At 29.8% G+C, this 13,677-nt stretch overlaps 1 pseudogene; it reads left to right on the top strand.

Moving 5' to 3' along the window:
- Positions 1-7,197: 7,197 nt before the first annotated feature.
- On the top strand, positions 7,198-11,015 carry LOC120115148 (annotated as a pseudogene).
- Positions 11,016-13,677: the final 2,662 nt, after the last annotated feature.

Here is a 13,677-nt window from a genome sequence, read left to right as displayed (position 1 = left end):
TTTTGTTGATTCGGATATTTCGGATTCGGATAATTTGTGGATTCAGATGTTAAAATTACTTCGAATCTATGTTACTTGGAATTATTCAAAGATGGATGGAAATTCATTAGCCAAGGTTTGGACATGGCCGTTTATGCCATCTTCATATACCACCATTCCACGTTCTTCTCCAAAAATGTTTCCATGCCATACACCAAAACCAAGAACAGGGTTAGCTGATATAAATATAGGCTTGATACAAAAATAATGCTTAAACTATACTCAAAATTGAGTTTTGGTATCTATAGAATTTTTCTTGTTAAAAATAAGTGTCTAATGTTTTCTTTATTACATTTTTAGGTGTCTTTTGTTAAAAAAATCGTTAAGTAACATGGGTCATGTCTATATTTTTTGTTTTTAAAAAAAAAATATTATTTAAAAAAATTAAATCTGAATGTAACATGTGTTTAATGATTTTTAAACGAATGTACCTAAAAGTGTAATGGAAAAAACATTATATACGTATTTTTACCCAAAAAAATTAAACACCAAAAATCAATTTTGATTATAGTTTAGTCACTTACTTTTATATTAAGCCTATATCTATACACTACTTTTAAGTATAACTATTTTGTTGATTTATATACCATTCCATATTAAATTAATAAAACGGTAATTATTTAAAGTTATTAAAATAAACGTGGTGATTAAAAAATTGGGTAAAATACTCATTTAATATCTAAATTATCAGTTTTGGTCCGTTTTAGTACCTAAACTTTCAATTTTTTTAAAAAGCATACCTAATGTTTAGTTTTTATTTCATTTTAGTACTCCGCTGTTAAAAACTTAACGCATTTAGTACTTAAACTATCGGTTTTGGTCTGTTTTAGTATCTAAACTTTCAATTTATTCAAAACTTAACATTAAATTTTGAATGACGGTACTAAAATGAAACAAAAATTAAAGTTTTTAACGGTGGGGTACTAAAATAAAACAAAAAACTAAATGTTAGGTATGATTTTGAAAAAATTGAAAGTTCATGTACTAAAATGATAATTTAAGTACTAAATACGTAATTTACCCTACGAATTTAATGTTTAAAATTAAATGATTAAACTATTTTTTAAAATTAAATGATCAAAATAAAAACACGATCAAAGTTAAACTAAATTAATAATTTACCCAAATAAAGATTTAAATTAAAAAGATTAAGGTGCATATAAAGATATTGGTTATGTAAAATAATAGAGGCGAGTCGAAGGTCTAAAATGTACAACTTGGATTCACTGAACTTGCAAGTTTTTGACAGCAAAATCTGAGCGAAAAGGTCAGAACGGAGATGTACCATCATTGACAATTCATCCGTTAACTTCAACGTTTGACCTTGAACCATTATTCTCACTGCGGACAAAAACGCCGACGTTCTGCAAAAGTTACATTTTTTTTGGATTATTTGTAAAATAATTTAACATAGAAATTAACAAATAAATTATTACAAATTTGTTATATTTTAAATAGGGTTAACTACACGGATTATCACTTATGTTTGTATTCACTCACTTTTAGTCACTGATTTCAAAATACATAAAATATGACCACCTCTGTTTTTATTTAAATAAGACATGGTCACTTTCGTTTTTATTTAATTAAGATGCGGTGATCTTGGGTTAACTGTTGTTAAACATTTAATAGATTAGGTGATGTGACAGTTAAATATTTTGATATAATCACACATTTGGTCCCTGTTATTTACATATTCTCTTGGTTTAATTCTTTTAATAAATTAAAATAAATTTAATCCTCCAATCAAATGATATCACGTGTCATTGATGATACGACCAGTGCTTGGTCTAAAATAGATAGCATGATGTATATATTTTTCATCTTAGTGTGTAAATAATTAACTTAAATTCATAGAAAATATATATTTTATTCTTACCAAAACTTTTAAAAATATATATTTAATTTATTTTAATTTATTAAAAGGATTAAACTAAGAGAGACTAAATGTGTGATTATACCAAAACATTTAACTGTCGCGGCACCTAATCTGTTAACTGTTAACAGTAGTTAACCCATGGTGATTACATCTTAATTAAATAAAAATAAAAGTAACCATATATTATTTGAATAAAAACGAAAGTGACAATATTTTATGTATTTCAAAATTAGTGACTAAAAGTGGATAAAACACACATAAGTGATCATCCATGTAGTTAACCCTTTTAAATATTGGTGACCAGGTTATAATTTTGGTAGCCAATAAATATGTTAAAGTTAAAAGATAGTTTATTGATAGAAACAAGTTTATAATTTTTTTTTATTTAGGTAAAGAATCACACTAAGTGAAATAACGGTTATTGGTCGATGTTTTTCCGTGATAGATGAAGGCATGAGAAGGACGATGGAGTTAAGGAGGAGAAGAAAGTGATGAGAATTCTCTCTCACTCGTGATCGAAAGGTATTTATAGTGATTTTAATTGATGGTGTCATATATAGAGTTATTATGTATGGTTATTTGTATATCAACATACCATATTGATCATCAAATCTTAAATTTTATCATAGTAAATTATATGAGCATGTTAAAGGTCTGATCTATAATTATAAATGACTATGGGATCATGATATTCCTATAAGATCAAGATTACTTGAAAGTTTTAATAAATGAAAGAATTATCCCGAAAGTTTTAATCGTATAAAATAAAGTATAATTAATGTATTATTTATGAAAATAAGATTAAGTCAAATGCAATAATTGATGACTTTTTCCTCTTGTAAATGTATTTGTTGAAACTATTATTAATTATAAAAAAATAATAACAAAATGTTTTATAACAACAACTCATTTAATTTAAAAAGTTGGTAGAAAACTTTTGAGTGGGAAATATGCTTTGATATTTTTTATTAATAATTTATTAATTAATATCTCAACTGACATTTAATCTTTTGTTTGAAGATTGCTTATTAAATGATGATTCGTGTAGACACTAACTATTAATTTGTTGCTTTATCTTAATTAACTTTAGGTCGACTTTATTCTTTTTATTTCCTAATTTTGAACAGGTTTCCGAGAAAGTAGTTAAGGGTAAACTACAACTTCCATCACATAACTTTAGTCTCACTCCTGTTTTGGTCACTAAACTTTAAAAAAATCAAATTGATCATTAATCTTTCGAATTGCTCATATTTTGGTTACTTTGTTGTTAAATACTTAGCCGCGTTATGGCTGGATATTTATCTTTTAAAAAGAATGAAATGGTATCAAAACTCTCTTCGTTTTGTTAATGAAAATCCTTGATTTTAGATTCCTTTTGATTTCTTGAGGATGAAGCATTTTATTAATATGAAGTAAGTACAAAACAATATCAGTTTACAGATAACTCTCCATTATTTGATATTGAATGCTCATATCCTGACATTTTTTGTGCCCGTACCCAGGACTTCAAGGAATAACAACCATTAATATATCACCGAGATAACTTGGTTCGTGCTCCTAATAATATTTAGCTTGAGTTTAAATAGAAGTAATTGAATAATTTGTAGATAAAATAGATTTAAACTTTTAAATAAATTTATAAATTTTAGTTTAATATTATAAAAAATTATAAGGATAAATTACAATTTTGGTAATTGAACATTACTCTCTTTCCTATTTCAATCATTGTACTTTAAATCTTTTCAATTTCCTCATGACTTAATAAATTGAGTTTTTTGGTCACTCCGTCGTTTCCTCACTAATGACGTTATAAATGAGCTTTTATATAGATTCAAAACGGCGTCGTTTTGGTGAAAATTTTATTTTTTTAAAACGGCGTCGTTTTGGTTAAATTTTTTTTAAAACGGCGTCGTTTTAACATCGTTAACTATTTAACAATAGAGTGATAAAAAAACCCAATGTATTAGCTTCAGCGAGGAAATTGAGAACTTTTAAAGTTCAGTTAGCAAAAATAAGAGAGAGAGAGTAAAGTTTAAGGATGAAATTTGTAATTTACCCAAATTATAAGAAAATTATCATTGTCCAATATAAGGAAATTATCAAAAGAGTATATATATATATATATATATATATATATTGAGTTGAGAATGTTTAAAAAAATAAAGGAAAAAAAGTCATTGAAAGACGCTTCTAACTTAATTCTTTTATTATTGTTTTTTTAAGGTGACTTAGTACCACTTTATTGTACAATCATTTTTCTTGTTGCTTTCCCCCAATCTTGCTTCTATTTGGCTGCTATCTCTTCCATTTATCTGAATTGTTATTTGTATCTATCTAAAAATTTATACTATTTTATATATTTCTTTTTTTATGTCTATGTAAAATTTAGGGTAAAATACACAAATGGTCCCCTGACTATCAGATATTATTTTATTAAGTCTCTCGATTATTGAAAGTTAACTCCCTCGACTATTAAAAGTTACAAAATGATCACCCGTCTACTCATTATGTTCTAAACTCTTCCTTTTTTCATTAAAAGTTTATGGTTGTTTAAGTTGGACGTTAACATGATGATTAGGATATGATAGTTGTTTGAGATTCTTTGATCGAGTTTTATTATATCACAATCAACAGATTAACATTCAATTTAAAATACCGTCCATTTTTTAGCGAAAAAGAAGGGTTTGGAACATATAAATAGTCGGGTGATCATTTTGTAACTTTTAATCTACCTCAACAAAATAAAACTCTATAGTCAGAGAGTAATTTTGTAACTTTTAATAATCAAAATATATAATAAAGCAATATTCTATAGTCGATGAATCATTTATATACTTTACCTTAAAAATTATGTATGTTATAATTAAATTTAGGAGCAATAATTCATTTCATCTATTAATAAATTCATTTAAATTAATTATAATAAAAATCTAATGTGAGAACCATCTTTATAATTCAATTTTCACCACCTTACTTGCACGACTTAACAATTCATTAAATGAATTAATATGTGATATTTCTTTTCTTTTTATCATGATTACGAGATATTGTTATCTAATGATTGTATAATAATAACTTTATACCATACTTAAAATATTTAGATTTTCAATATTTTATATAATTTAAAATTATATATTTATACAAGTTCCTTTTTAAATTGTTTTCTAATAGGTCCATTTTTGTACACGTAACCACATATATGGTCTGCTACTTTAAGTCATTGCACTATTTGATTGGACACGATCCATTAGAAGAAATGTGTTAGCATTAAAAGACAGAAAATAAAATAAAATAAATAAAATTGAAAAAAATGTAATTATCATGATAAAATTTAAAATAAAAAAATAAATGAATAAACCCGTTAATAATTTCATATTTTTAAACAAATCAAACGATAAATATAGAATTTAACTCAATTATTAATTAATTCTTTTGATGTAATAGTTTATATTCATTATATTAAACAATTAATCTAAAATGGTTTTATTAGGGACGGGGATAAATTAAGTCTAGTGGATTATTTAAAAAAATATATATTGAGTCGGATAGGATTTTGATATGCCTAAATTTAACTCGAATAATACTCATCTACTTATTATTCATTAATAATATATATAATTTTTATTTTTATTCAATAAAATTATGAGTTATATATATATATATATATAGAGAGAGAGAGAGAGGGAGGGAAGGAGGGAGGAAAGGAGGGAGGGAGGGAGAGAGAGGTTAGGTCTAAGTCTTTAACCATGAAGCTACAGTTTTTGCGGATGCTAACGCTGCTGCGGATGCCCTTGCCCGATATGCCTACTCGAGTGTTGGTGGGTTGTATGAGAAAAATATCACGTGCGACAATCTTAATATATGGTTAAAAAAAATGCTATCGGTTTTGTTATTATTATTTTAATAAAATGGGTAAAAAATTATCGAAAATATTATAATTTCTATCGGTTTTATTATTATTAGACACTTTACCCGTTTTGTGAACATATCCGACAAAGTGTTATTTAAAATATTATTATTTTTATTAGTTTTGTTATTATTGGACACTTTATTGGAAATGTTGAAAAACATTAATGTTTTAAATATAAATAATAATATTTTAGGTAATTTTTTATCGATTTTAACATTCTTAATTATATATTAAAACTGTCGCACGGTAGAACTTCCCGCTCACTGAACTTCAGCAACCGCCAGATGCTCGTTGGTTTGACATCTATAATTATTGACTTAAATAATAAAACTTTCAATATTTAAGAATGACAACAAATTATATATTTTTAATTGTAGAATTATTCGATTGGGTAAGTGAATGTGTGTAGGACTCAAATATAATCAAAATCCTTAATATGTAAAAATTAAATAAAATATCCAAATTCTCTATGTAAGATTTGGAGTTGAAGTATTATAGATAGAAATAGAAAATGATGGAAGACTTTGCTTTTTTGCTTGGAGGTTTGATATGGTTAATTTTTTAAAGGTAAAATAACATCAGTAATCAAAAATGCCTTATAATATACGATTTTAATCAATTTTTTTAGATTTGTCAAAATGACCAACTAAATCGCAATGCGATCGATAATTCGCAACGCGATCTCCGGTATCGCAAATCAGTTTCCAGATTCGCAACGTAAACTTCGACTATCGCAACGAACTTGGACTATCGCAATGCGATTTGCGATACCGGAGATCACGTTGCGAATTATCGATCGTATTGCGAATTATCGATCGCATTGCGATTTAGTTGGTCATTTTGACAAATCTAAAAAAAATTAGTTAAAATCGTATATTATAAGGTATTTTTGATCAATGAGGTTATTTTCTCATTTTTTTAAATACAAGAATAAATAAAGTAAGCTCATTAGTATTAATCTTGATTATTTTTATAAAATAACTTAATTCTCTCAACCAAAGATTTCCTATTCAGTTATTGTAATAATTCTTCAAACCAATTTGTTATTCATCTCTGACTTTCAGACAACAAAAAACATTTCTTTGTCCTAAAATTTCCTTTGCTTCCTATGAACTGGGAACTCAATTCTTAAAGCTAAGCTGTAGGTTCAGTTTCTTACAATATGTGTCAGATTCCTGACAGACAGGTTTCATCTTGTTTTCTCTCTCTGTTCTATGTTATGTCAATCATGTATTGAGCCAAACAATCTAATTTTCCCTTCCCTTTTCCCACTTTCCTTTCCTGGAAAATGTTCAGCTCTCCCTTCAAGTTCACCTCTTCTTAAGCTTTGTTTTCGTTTTCCTTCTAAAATCCTTTACTGGTGGGGTTAGGTTTGTATTATGACTTCAAAACAAACCCAGATTTCTATCAATTTTTAACTTGTTTTTCAAATTTTCCATATTGGGTTTTGGAAGAGAATTTGTTTGTTTCTTGCATATTTCTGGGTTTGGTGGATTATATTTGGGAATTTATCCTCCTTTTAATTTCCTTGTTGTATTACCATTATTACTGTATTACTACTAATTATTGGATTCATCTCATTTAATTCGAAATTCTTCTGATTGGTGTATGATTAATGTGTTTTTTTTGGCCAATAAATCTGTTCTGGGTTGTCGTCTATTCTGTTGTTTCCACTTTCTTTCTTGCTATTAAAGACTTCCAGAAAAGCATGCGCTCTGAAACTCTGAATCTTGTACAATATTTCACTCTAAAAAGCATAATCCCATTCTTTACACCTACCATTTGTTTGATAAAGTTTCTCTTTGATCCTTGATTCCTTGTTTCAAGTTGGGGGTTTCACTTTTTTTTTCCGGTTAATCTCTCCATTTTTTTTCATCTAAGGTCTCTTTGATTCCCTCTTTCGTGTAAAAATCTTTTGTGTGTGTGAAAAAGTAATGCAAATTGGTGGCAGCCAAAATGGCAAATCTTGTTCCAGGTGTTCTTTTGAAGTTATTACAACATATGAACACAGATGTTAAGGTTGCCGGTGAGCACAGGTCTTCTTTATTGCAAGTTGTGAGTATTGTTCCGGCATTAGCAGGTGGTGAGTTGTTCCCTAACCAAGGCTTTTATCTTAAGGTTTCGGATTCGTCTCATGCAACATATGTATCATTGCCTGATGAACATGATGATTTAATTCTTAGTGATAAGATTCAATTAGGTCAGTTTATTCATGTCGACCGGTTAGAATCCGCTTTGCCGATTCCGATTCTCCGTGGGGTTCGGCCGGTTCCCGGTCGACATCCGTGTGTAGGGAGTCCTGAGGATATTGTTGCAACTCATTCTCCTGGGTTCCTTAGTAATGGTAGTGAAAGCGGTTTGGGTTCAAAACCTGGGGTGAAAGCTAAGTCGCTGTCGAAAATGGTGGTAGGTAGTAGTTATGGTGGAGAGAAAGGGAAATCTGTTGGGAATAGATCAATTGGTAGATTAAAGGATGATCAAACGGATAAGAATATGAAAACGAGTTCTCTGACTCGATCGAAGTCTCTATTGAGTAAACCAGCTTTGAGCGTGGATGTGAAGAGGAGTTCTTTCGGGAAATTGAAGGCATTAAGTTCTCAATCGATTCCATCATCCCCGACTAGTTGTTATTCGTTGCCGACTTCTTTCGTGAAGTTTGCCACAGGGATCAAGCATCAGGGCTGAAATAAAGGGGATGAGGAAAGGAAGTCCCAAGGCGGGATATTTGGAGAAGGCAAGCACTTTTCATGGGGTGAGTTCGACTGGAAAAAAAGTACCCGTGATTAAAACTTTGGTTCAAGGGATCGAATTAGGGGCCAAGGCTTTGAGAAAGAGCTGGGAAGGGAATATTGAAGTGAAAGGTAGGGACCATTCGAATAAACCGAGGACTACCATGCATGATAACAAAGCTAGAATCTCGAAACACTTCTGTAAGTGTTCCTATTCTTGATCTGTTTGCTTCCTAGTTAAGCATAAGAAAGTTTAAAACATGAGATAATAGATTCTATTTTGTTCTTTTGTTATACATTGGTTTTTACTGTTCTACATTAGCTATCTTCACTGTCGAAAATATTATCTTTAATGTCGAAATTGTTTTAGATTCTCCCATATTATCTTCACTGTCTTGTAGGTCTTGTAGTGTTGTTTGGTCAAACTATCTTTTTTCCCATCGTTATAATTGAAATCTCGATTCCAGACTCCAAGGAAAAGCACATCAAGTGAAAATTTACCGTCCAAGGAGGGGACTAAGCTCCCGTCGTCTACAAGGCCGTTAAAAGAGGAGAGTAAATCTCAGGTTTCAACTAAGAAAGCTGTGGCAAATGGAACGTTGAGTGACCACGGGAAACCGAATACACCAAAAACTCATGTTGGGAAGAAATCTGGAGATTCGACTAACAATGGTGGTATGGGGAACTTGGTTAAGGTTCCGATCAATAGTAAAAGATTGACAGATGGAAGTAGTGTTTCTTGGGGCTCACTCTCCCATCTTCGCTTTCGAGGCTTGGAAAGGTATGAACATATGGCTCTTGGGATCTTTACAGCATTCCTAGCATTTATGTGAAAGTACCGCTTTTAGCAAAATCCGACTCTCGCATCCGAGTAACATTGACAATAGTTTAGTTTGCTTGTATTGTCTGTTCAATTAACGTTCCGGAATTGTGAAATATATAGTTGTTTTTAGTGATTCCTCTTGTTGAATTTGCGTTTGTTGTTACAGGAGGTCATGAGACATAGGGATGCAGCACAAACAGCAGCAATAGAAGCTTTACAAGAGGCTGCAGTTTCCGAGACCTTACTTCGATGTTTAAGGTATGGATGTTTCCGAGAGCTTACGTTTTTATCTGAAACCTGTAGAATATGCTAATGTCGATGGAATCTATGAAGTTGGAAATTTACCGAGGGTTCGTATAGAAAATGTTTACAATATATGTCCCTTGATCAGTTGTTTCTATCCTTGTTTCGGACGTCTTTTATCTACTCGGTTAACTGATCGTTCTTTGCTTTTATGACAAATTTGGCCCACTGTTTTGTCTTGCAGCCTATATTCCGATCTTACTGCCTCAGCTAAGGAAGACAACCCACAGGCTGCAGTGGATCGATTCTTGACCCTCCATGCAAGCTTAAATAATGCTCGTATGCTTGCTGATTCTTTATCGAGAATTATTCCAGTTGGTTCATCTCCGGAATCAGAAGGAACTCTGCCAGAAGACGCTGTAAAGATTTCATCAGATAGACGAAAATACGCAGCTTCATGGGTGCAAGCTGCATTGGCTACCGATATGTCATCTTTCTCTGTATTTGCAAAAGAACATAATTCTAAGCCGGGTCATGGTTCAGCTTCTGCACAAAGCCAGAAGACTATCCCTGCCAACCAAAACATATTAATTCTCGAAAGTTCGGACAAGAATGGTGCCGCAAAATCGCAAGGAAAAACCCGTCCAGTAGTTGTTTCTAAGCTTGTAGCACAGGGTGTTCTCCACAAACCTGGGAACGGTTCATGTCTCGGTCCCAAGATTCCAGTCCAACCACCACCGGAAATATGGACAAGGGGGAATGGACTTGATGAGGCTGTTGATATGGCTGATATGTTGCGAATGGAATCCCAGGATTGGTTTTTAGGATTCGTCGAGAGATTCTTGGACGCCGATGTAGACAAGTCTGCTCTATCCGACAATGGTCAAATAGCCGGGATGTTGACGCAGCTCAAGTGCGTGAATGACTGGTTAGGCAAAATTAGCTCAAGCAAAGATGATGGCGAGACGCCCCCGTACGTTTCGTTGGAGACGGTAGACAGGCTTAGGAAGAAAATATATGATTACCTTCTTACACATGTAGAATCCGCCGCTGCGGCTCTAGGCGGCGGATCACAACTGTCGCCGCCCATTCGAGCAGTTGAAACTAAACCGAGAAAGTGAGACATTCAATCTTCATGAGATGCAGTTAGGCACAACGAATGTCGGAGTCAGAGGATGTTACCGATTCATTGACATGTACATAAATTCTACATGGTTTTCGAGATATCGATGCCGAAAAATCATGCCGGAATCATGTCGAGAGAAAGGGTTTCGATTCAAAGTTTAGGTGAATTCATTTTATTTTCTTTTTTGAAAGTGTTCATCCTCATCTATCAAACTTGAAATGGTATCTTTCAGAATTCATTTTAAGATTTGAAAAAAAGGTATTTATACAACTCAGTTCCATTGGCAACTCAGTTAGATTTCATGTTCAACTCGATCTATGATTATGTTCGAATCGAGCTGAGCTCAAATAATATCAAAGTCAAGTTTAATTCAAAACTTAATTGAACTATCCGAGTTGGGCTCAATCAGGTTTAATTCAAAATTCATTATAGAAGCTTGAGTTTAAATCGAACTATCCGAGTTGGGCTCAATCACGTTTGTATACATGATTTACATATTTGAATTTGAGTTCAAATTCCATTCATATATATATATATATATATAAAGCATATTGCGCGCTTAGTACTTAAATTATCAGTTTTGATCCGTTTTGATATCTAGACTTTTAATTTTTTTTGAAAACATATCTAACATTTAGTTTTTATTTCATTTTAGTAGTTCACTATTAAAAATTTAACGAGTGATTTGCAGGTGGCACCTTTTTTATAGGTAAGTTGCATCACTCACCACTCAATTATCTTCTTACTCCTATTCTGGTCACTAAAGTTTATTTTTTTAATTTAATTACTTAATTTTCAAATTACTCATAATTCAATCATTCTAACTTTCAAATTTATATATTTTTATTTTTAATTATATATTAATAAAATAATAATAAAAATGCCATGTCACAAAAATAATTAATAAAATAAAATAGAGTGATTAAAATAGGAGCAATTTGAAGGTTGAGTGGTTAAATTGAAATTTTTTAAACTTTAGTACTAAAATAGGAGTGAGAAGATAATTGAGTAACGAATGATAATTTACCCATAAAAAATGTAGGGTCGTTAAGTTTTTAACTGGGAGATACTAAAATAAAACAAAAACAAATGTTAAGTATGATTTTGAAAAAAATGAAAATTTAGATACTAAAACGGATCAAAACTGATAGTTTAAATACTAAAAACGAAATTTACCATGATTTCTTTGAAAATAACTCAAGTGATAACTCAAGTGACCAGGCCCATGATTTCTTTGAAAATAAGTTCCTTTTCACGTGATATCGGTACAAGGAAAGTCCAATTTTTCACACTATAATCTCGTTTACCATGTTGGACCACACACTTCTTTGACAAAGTTGAGCACCTAATAAGATTCCTTATTGGATTGATTGGTAGTGTAAAACCATCCTTGTTGGAATTTTATATAATCTTAATATTCGATCTATTAATCGAATCCTTCGTATCGAATATTATATAAATTTATTATAAAGAATATTGAGGATAAACATAAAATTTAAACTCGACGAATTTTGACTTAATCTTATAAAATTTATTCTTTTAAGAAAATAATGAACTCATATTTTAATTTGATCATGAATAAATGTAATTATTTGTGTATAGAATATGTAAGACTTATATCACAAATAAGTACCCAAAGTATCATCCTTTTCATTAAGTACCTAAAGTATTTTTTGGTCAAAACAAGTACCTAAAATATTTTAGGTCAAAATAGGCACCTAAAATATTTTATGTCAAAATAGATACCTAAACTATTTAAATATTCTCATCTAAGTTCTAAAAGTTAACATTTGACATTAATAAAAGAATATTTTAGGTACTTAGATAAAAAAAATTAAGTACTTTAGTTACATATTTTGACATTTTTGGTCAAAACAAGTACCTAAAATTATATTTTAGGTCAAAATAGGTACCTAAAATATTTTATGTCAAAATAGATACCTAAACTATTTAAATATTCTCATCTAAGTTCTAAAAAAGTTAACATTTGACATTAATAAAAGAATATTTTAGGTACTTAGATAAAAAAAAATTAAGTACTTTAGTTACATATTTTTGACAAAAAAATACTTTAGGTACCTATTTTACCAAAAAAAAAATAACTTTAGGTACTTACTTACCAAAAACTTAAGTGAAAAAGATAGTATACTTTAGGTACTTATTTGTTATATAAGTCAATACATAAATATGATAATATGTGTACAAGTACATATATTTATTTTGGGTATATTATGTATTTAATATATAAACTATTAGTTTTAGTCCATTTTAGTACCTGAACTTTCATTTTTTTCAAAATCATACTTAAATGTTTAGTTTTTGTTTTATTTTAGTATCCAACCGTTAAAAAATTAACGCGTTTAGTACCTACACTATTAGTTTTGGTCCGTTTTAGTACCTAAACTTTCAATTTGTTTCAAAATTAACGTTGAATTTCTAATAGGGTACTAAAATAAAACAAAAACTAAAATTTAAGTATGTTTTGAAAAAAATTGAAAGTTTATGTACTAAACGGATCAAAAATGATAGTTTAAGTACTAAATGTGTAGTTTACCCACCATTAAAAACTTAACGCGTTAGTGTCTAGACTATCAATTTTAGTCCATTTTAGTACCTATACTTTAAATTTTTTCTTCAAAATTTAATGTTAAATTTTGAAATGGTACTAAAATGAAATAAAAATTAAATTTTAGGTATGATTTTAATTTGGAAGTTTAGGTACTAAAACAGACCAAGATTGATAGTTTAGGTACTAAACTCGCAATTACCTATTTTATTATATTATATTATTATAAATACATTAATTTGGTTTCGTATTGAATAAATATAATTATTTATGTATAAAACATGTAAATGAAAATGATGTTATGTTCATATTGATTTTAGTAATATGTGAAATTTGAATTAGATTGAAGCTTTATGTATACA

The sequence above is a fragment of the Hibiscus syriacus genome, unplaced genomic scaffold (assembly GCF_006381635.1).
Source record: "Hibiscus syriacus cultivar Baekdansim isolate YM2019G1 unplaced genomic scaffold, ASM638163v2 tig00110258_pilon, whole genome shotgun sequence".
Classification (NCBI taxonomy): domain Eukaryota; kingdom Viridiplantae; phylum Streptophyta; class Magnoliopsida; order Malvales; family Malvaceae; genus Hibiscus; species Hibiscus syriacus.
Note: the sequence above shows the minus strand (reverse complement) of the source record. Positions and strands in the feature narration are given on the sequence as shown.